This window comes from Tupaia chinensis, unplaced genomic scaffold (genome assembly GCF_000334495.1).
Source record: "Tupaia chinensis unplaced genomic scaffold, TupChi_1.0 Scaffold000394_1, whole genome shotgun sequence".
Classification (NCBI taxonomy): Eukaryota; Metazoa; Chordata; class Mammalia; order Scandentia; family Tupaiidae; genus Tupaia; species Tupaia belangeri.
The window spans coordinates 3,075,802-3,082,850 of NW_006159896.1; positions in this window are offsets into that span (position 1 = coordinate 3,075,802).

Below are 7,049 nucleotides of genomic sequence, written 5' to 3' on the forward strand. Positions count from 1 at the left end.
TGTAGATGTTCATAATGACAGGACGAGTAATAATAATGCTAATTAACCTTTATTGATGACCTTTATTGGGCCCTTTGTGAAGCCTGTGATGTCAGGGGCTCAGAACCCTCAAATAAACCTGTGAAGCTGTCGTCACTGATGGCCGTCTACGGGTAGGAAAACTGGGAGCCCTTTGCCCACGGGCACTGGTGGGCAGAGCCAGGTCGGTAGCTCTGTCTGTCCACTGCTGACTGTGGGTGCTGGGCAGCCTCGGGAGGGGTGAGGCAGGCGTGTTGGTGAGCCCTGCAGGATCCACACAGCACTGCAACCGTTCACGGTGTGCAGAGAGGCTGAAGATTCCATCTCTGCGTCCTGGCCTCCACTGCCACCAGCCCACGTGGACAATCTGCCCCGCAGAGTTATTTTCCCTGGAAGAATGTGGTAATCTAGGCTTTCCCATCCCAGGATAAGCCTCCAAGTCTAGATCACCCCACCTCCCTCAGCCCAGCCTCTCCCTCGCCTCCATTCTGCCTCCCTCCCTCACGCTTAGCTCTTAGCCAAATGTATTGGCCTTATTTCAGCTTCTCAGGCTGCGATGGGATGCTCCCTTTGCTGGGAAGGCCTCTCCACTCTCCCAAAAGGGCTTCCTCCTAGCCATCCTCTCTGTCTCAGGATAAATGCCACCTCCTCCCAGAAGCCTTCCTTTATCTCCTTAGGTCTACCTCTTATTTATCCTTAGCAACCTGTGTGTCTACTCTCTAGTGAGAAGGGGAGAGGAGTCTCCTTCCCCTCTCCTCTGCCCCTTGCAGTCTCAGAGAGAAACCCAGAAATGAAGGGGGAGGAGTGAAGGGTAAGCGCATCGGTGTTAATGCAGTGGTCGAGGGTCTGCAGATGGAGAGGGGCACGTACCCTGAAAATACAACATGGCCCACGTTGTGCTGGCTCGTGGGTGGTTGGGGATGTGCCACTGCCATGGACCCCAGCTGCAAGGAGTGAGTCTGATGGCTGGTACTGGATGGTCAGCCCATGCCCTCATTCCCCTCTGCTGCCCGCCTTCCTACCTGGGAGGACAGAACTGGGGAGAAGAGAGCTGGAGCTCTCACAGCATGTGGAGAAGATGCGCGTGGAGACTCGGACTAGCTAGGTGCTAGGGGATGTGGGAGCGGAGAGTGCTCTGGGAAACCAAGGCAGCAGGACTTGGGGATGGGGCGGGGGTGGGAGAGAAGGGGCAGAGGAGCTAGTTCTTGGGGACTCTGTGGAGGACACCGTCAGAGAGAGCTGTCCCACCACAGCGCCCAGTGAGTGGGAGGGACTGTCAGGGCTCCACCCTCAAGGTCTGGAGCCTGTGCCAGCCACTCACGAGCAGAGGCTCTGCAGACCAGCCTCCCAGAGGGGGCTCATTGTGGGGCAACTGGAGGGTGATAGCCCGGAGGGGATCTGCAAAAGGAAAACTGTTTTCAGGGTGTTAGGGTATAGGAGCAATTTTTTTCTTTTCTTTTCTTTTTTCTTTTTTTTTTAGTTTTTGCTATAGGGCATGTGCACTCACCAGAGAGAGACACAGAGACAGAGGGGGAAGTGAGAAATCATTCCCTCAGGGGGATGGCCACACTGCAAAGACTTCTCCTGAAGCTTCCTCTCAGGATTGTGGGCATGCACATGTGCCTGTGGTGCTTTTCGAGTGTCTTTCAAGCTACCAGGTTTGGGACTTGCAATAGGCCATGTGGAACCCAATAGGCTGAACCACTACTCTATGGGCTCGCCCTGCAGGAACAATTAAAAAAACATGTTCTCAAGAGCCAGCACGGGGACCAGCAGTTAGCGTAATGGCTATGTCACTGGACTCCCACATAGTCAACCGCGGTTCGCGTCCTGGACCCGGTGGCTTAAAACTCACGCCGGGCGCGTGTGCATGCATGCCCAAGATCCCGAGAGGAGAATGGAGGAGAAGGGATTGCGGCGTGGTCATCCCCCTTGGGGGGTGATTTCTCACTTTCTGTCTCTCTGTCTCTCTCTGTCTGTCTGGCGAGCGCTCGCACCCTATAGCAAAAACCTCTCCCAAAAAAAAAAGAGCCAGCACGTGGCCTAGACTTAAGACACTAGACTTCCACATGACTGACTTTGGTTCAAGTCCTGGAGCCAGCAGCTTAAAAATCATGCCAGGTGTGTGTGCGTGTGTGCCCAAAATTCTGAGAGGACAATGGAGGAGAAGGGATTGCAGTGTGGCCATCCCTCCCTGGGGGGTGATTTCTTACTTTTCCTTTCTCTGTCTTAGTCTCTTTGTTTTCCCTCTCTCTCTGGCAAATGCATGTACCCTATGGCATAAAAATAAAATAAAATAAGATAAGATATCTGTTCTCCACCATTTCCTTGAGCTGCTTCTTTCTTTTTTTCCCTTGAGAGAGTGCATGCGTGCATGTGAGAGAGGGAGAAGCACCTGGCCTCACCATGATCCCCTTCCTCCGCCCTCTGTCCTACCAGAGCTTGGGCCTAGAGCACTCGTCTGGCGCCGGGCGCATTTCAGCTGATCAGGCCGCTGCCCACATGGGGTCTGGCCTCTCCTGAAGGCGCATGACTGCCGCGCCCCAGAGTTAACCCGGCTTAATTCTTTCCAAAAAAGAATGTTAAGAAGTGGAATGAAACCATGGACTTTTAGACTCTGAGCGCTCTCTCTGCATTTAAGAAGTGCCTTGTTTGGGAGGGGTGTGGACTTTGTGGGAGTCTCGGGGCCCTTGATTTTGGATTCCTATTTTTTAGGCAGCCCAGAGCAGTCCAGAACTTCCTGAGAGGTTTGGGGTGTCCGAAGATAGCTGGGTGGGGGGATATTAGCCATGGAAGGTCATTCTCTATGTCCCCTAAACATGCAGAAGGGATGGGATGCACCTTTGTGTTTCCTGTTTAGGAAATACCTCCAAATGTTTTCTGGTCAATTTGAGTATATAAACTCAAGACCCTGAAACTGTCAAATGCCTGCTTAAAAGAACAAATGTATGAACTGGGTATTACCTGCAAAATCACAATTTTGATTGTCATTTTGAATGTCTATAACAGTAACCTGAGAAATAGATTAGCAATGGGGTAATGTTGCTTTCTTGTAGTTTCTAAAACAATTTAATTTCAAATCCTCCATCTGTATTTTTTTAAAGAAGCTTATTTATTTCCTGAGAGAGAGAGAGAGAGCTCAGCAGGGTCCCTACACCTGGATCCACCCCAGCTTCAGTCAGCCTGGATCACCATTGCCTGTTGCTGGCTTGGCATGTTCAGGGAAACCTTGGACACGAACCTGGGACCTTCCCACACGGGTCCATCATCACAGAGCATTGTGTTACTGCTCTACCACCACCCAGCCCCCATTTTCCCTTTTATTATTGTTGTTGTTTTTAATTGTGGTAAATATACATAGCGTAAAATTGCCATCGTAACCACTTTTGTGTGTACGGCTCAGTGACACCGAGTACAGTTGCATTGTTCTACAACCATCCCTCCATCCATCCATTCCAGATCTCTTTTCAACTTGCAAAATTAACTCTGGGGCCAGCCGGTGGTGTGGTGTTCAAGTGCTGCATCCTACATGGTTGACTGTGTGGGTTGAGTCCCAGACCTGGTGGCTTGAAACATTCTGTGTGTGGGTGTGTGTGTGTGTGTGTGTGTGTGTGTGTGTCCCAAATCCTGAATGCTGCATGGAGGAGATGGGATTGTGGCATGACCATCCCCCCTGGGGGGGTGCCTTCTCACTTTCTTCCTCTCTTTCTCTGTCTCTTGGACATGCACACACATGTGCCTGGCATGATTTTCAAGCCTCTGGGTCTAGGACTTGAACCACAATCAGACATGTGGGAGTCTAGCACCTTAGCCTCCACGCCACCTGCTGGCCCTCTATCCCCAACTTTTAAAACAGTTTATTTACTTACTTGTTTCTTCCAGGAGTGAGAGCGATAGAGAGGTAGAGAGAGATGGAGAGACAGCCCCCAACAGGTGTTGATGTGTGACCTTGCTTCAGCCAGTCAGTCAGCCAGTCCCAGGTCATGGGTGTGTGCCTGGCAAACTCAGGGAGGGCTCTGGACATGAACCTGGAACCTTCCCACGTGGGCCACCTTGCAGAGCTGTGCCACTGTTCAACCCCTCATATGATGATAACTATCATTAGAGACAGGATTTTTCTTTCTTTTTTTTTTTTTAAAGAATTATTTTATTTATTATTAGTAGTAGTATTATTGTCTCACATGAGTTTGCCAGAGAAAAACAGAGAGAGAGAGAGAGAGAGAGAGAGAGAGAGAGTAAGCAAACCGCCAGGTCCAGGACGCTAGCCAAGTACAAGTCATTTCCTCAGTTTTCAATTAGTTTGGCCATGTGGGAATCCCAGTGCTTCAACCACCATGCCCCTTGCTGGCCCCAAGACAGGATCATTCTATGCTGCTCACGCTGGCCACTGATGACCCGTCCCTCTGCCTCAGCCTCCCGCGTACCTGGGGTTACAGGCCTGTGCTGCTGTATCTGCTTATTTTTAATTTGGGGGAAGAATTGCCCTACTACTTTCCAGAATGGCTGCACCATTTTGTACCCCACCCACAGTGCACAAGTTCTAGTTTTGCCACACCTTCCGCTTTTTTGACAGGCACCGTCCTAATGGGTGTGAGGTGGTCCCTCATGGTTTTGTCTGGCATTTTCCTAGTAATGAGCGATGCTGATCATTGTTCGATGTGCTCATTGGCCATTTCTGTTTTCTTGTTGGTTTTTAGAGAGATTTTTGCTATAGGGCACGTGTGCTTGCTGGTGAGACAGAGACAGAAAGTGAGAAATTACCCCCCAGGGGAAATGGTCCCACCACAATCCCTTCTCCTCCATTCTCCTCTCAGAATTTTGGGCACACATGCACACTTGCCCGACCTGAGTTTCAAGCCGCTGGGTCTGGGATTCAAACTGTGGTTTGCCATGTGTCAGTCCAGCAATGTAACCATTACGCCACCTGCTGGCCCTGTTACTGGCTATTTTTCTATCTTTGTTGGAGAAATGTCTATCCAAGCCCTTTCCCCAATTTTTAATTAGGTTGTTTTTTGTTTTTGAGTTATGGGAGTTCTTTATATATTCTGGCTAGTGATCTGTTATCAGATATGCGCTTCGCACATACTTTCTCCCGTTCTACTGGTTAACTTTTCACTCTGTTGCTCATGTCCTCTGATGAGCAGGAATTTAAAATGTAAAATTCTGATGAAGTCTAATCTTGCTGTTCTTCTTTTGCTGCCTGTGCATCACCTGCAGTTTTTCATAATTGCCAGAGAGGGCATTTGCCTCCCAGAGGACCAGGCGGGGTTGGGGAGAAGCCTCCCCCGATGGGGCATGGTAACACCACACTCCCTCCCCTTCAATTCGTCCAACTCGTCAGAATCTGGGGCAGGCGCTCCTACATGCGCAGCACGTTTCTCAAGCCACTGGGGTCGGGACTCCAACCATGCGTGGCCATGCAGGACCCAGCTCTCTTAACCACTAGGTTATCAGTTTGGCCCTCCTCCATTTTTCAATCTGTGTCCTTTGTCATTTCCAGGCCACTTTTTGAGATGCCCAGTATCAATTTCTAGGGCCTCAATCCCCACTTTTAAGTTGTTTGATATACAAATTCACTGTCCCTAGCCACAAATACCTGTCTGCTGAACACTCGGTTATTTTTATCCCTGTAGGTCTAAATTCATAATCCACACAGCTTTTACATTGCGTTATAAAGCGAGCTGTAAAAGGCTTGTTTGCAAGAGTATCCAACCCCTGTGTGCTAGAGACCACACTCCCAGGAGAAATTCTAAAGCTACAACAAAATTACTTTATCTCCCCTTTAACCCATTTGTCAGGTTCCTGCCATTAACATCCGAAACAAGCGTCCAGTGAGGTCATTTCAGGCTAATGCTTCTCTCCCAGATGCTTTCTGTTGGTCGAAATGAACTAATTGAGAAAGCGCCCCATAATAGGCCCTACCCTGTAGGAGTCAATACCGTATGAGGTGTCATTAGGGGAGGCAAAGCCCGACTTTATACTCTGGCTAGGTGATACTAATGACAAGAACAGTGACAGCAGCAGAAATAAGCACAGCTTGTTGGGTAGCACTCCAGCCTGGTGCTGAGTCGCTTCACACGATGGTCTCACACTGAGCCCACATGGGGGCTTCGTGAGGAAGATACTCAGATCGTTCCCGACCCACAAATAGGGCAACTGAGGCTCGGGCAGTGACGGTCTCTGCTGGAAGTGACACGGGTACTGGCTAGTAGATCTGGAATTTGAACCCGTTCTCTTAGGGCCCAGGCTCTTTGTCACTGCCCTGCTCTGCATGTACAGGCATTTACCCGCTGTGAGCATCCCAGCGGGAAGCCCACCGGGCTGGCTGGGTTGATGGTGCTCCTACCTCAGGCCTGCCGAGCTGGCTGCAGTGCGCAGTGCAGGGGCCCCAACGCCAGCACAGGGGTCCTGAACCCCCTGGTTGGTGGTACTTCCAGGACGATGTGGGCTGCTCCTGGGCGGGGCCTCATGCGTGGCCCGTTCTCACCTGTGCTGAGGCAGGTTGGAAGCAACTTCCCAACTTCTCCACACCTTTAGAAGGAAGAAGGAGGACCGGGAAGAGCTGCCACTTTGTTAGGCCACATTTCCTAACAAATGAGGAGGTGACCGCCCCAACACATCAAAGACACAAGGGATCCTGGATTGCTTCTTGTTTTGGAAAAGGAGCTTTTCAAAGATTTTTAATTTTTGGTTATTATAATTTTCATTAGTAGAGGGCCTGTGTGCTTGTCAGAGAGAGACAGAGAGAGAAAGGGTGAGGGAGAAGGCACCCCTACATGGGGCATGGTTATGTCACAGTTCAGTTCCTTCTCCATCTCTCCACCCTGTCAGGACTTTGGGCATGTACTCACACCCCCCCACATGTCTTCTTGTTTATTTGTTTTTTAAATAATTATTTATTTTATTTTTATTTACTATTACATTAAAATTTGATCAGAGACAGAGAGAAAATGAAAAAGCAAGATGCCAGGTCTGGGACTTGAGCCACAGTCAGCCATGTGAGAGTTCAGTGCCTTAACCACCATGCCACC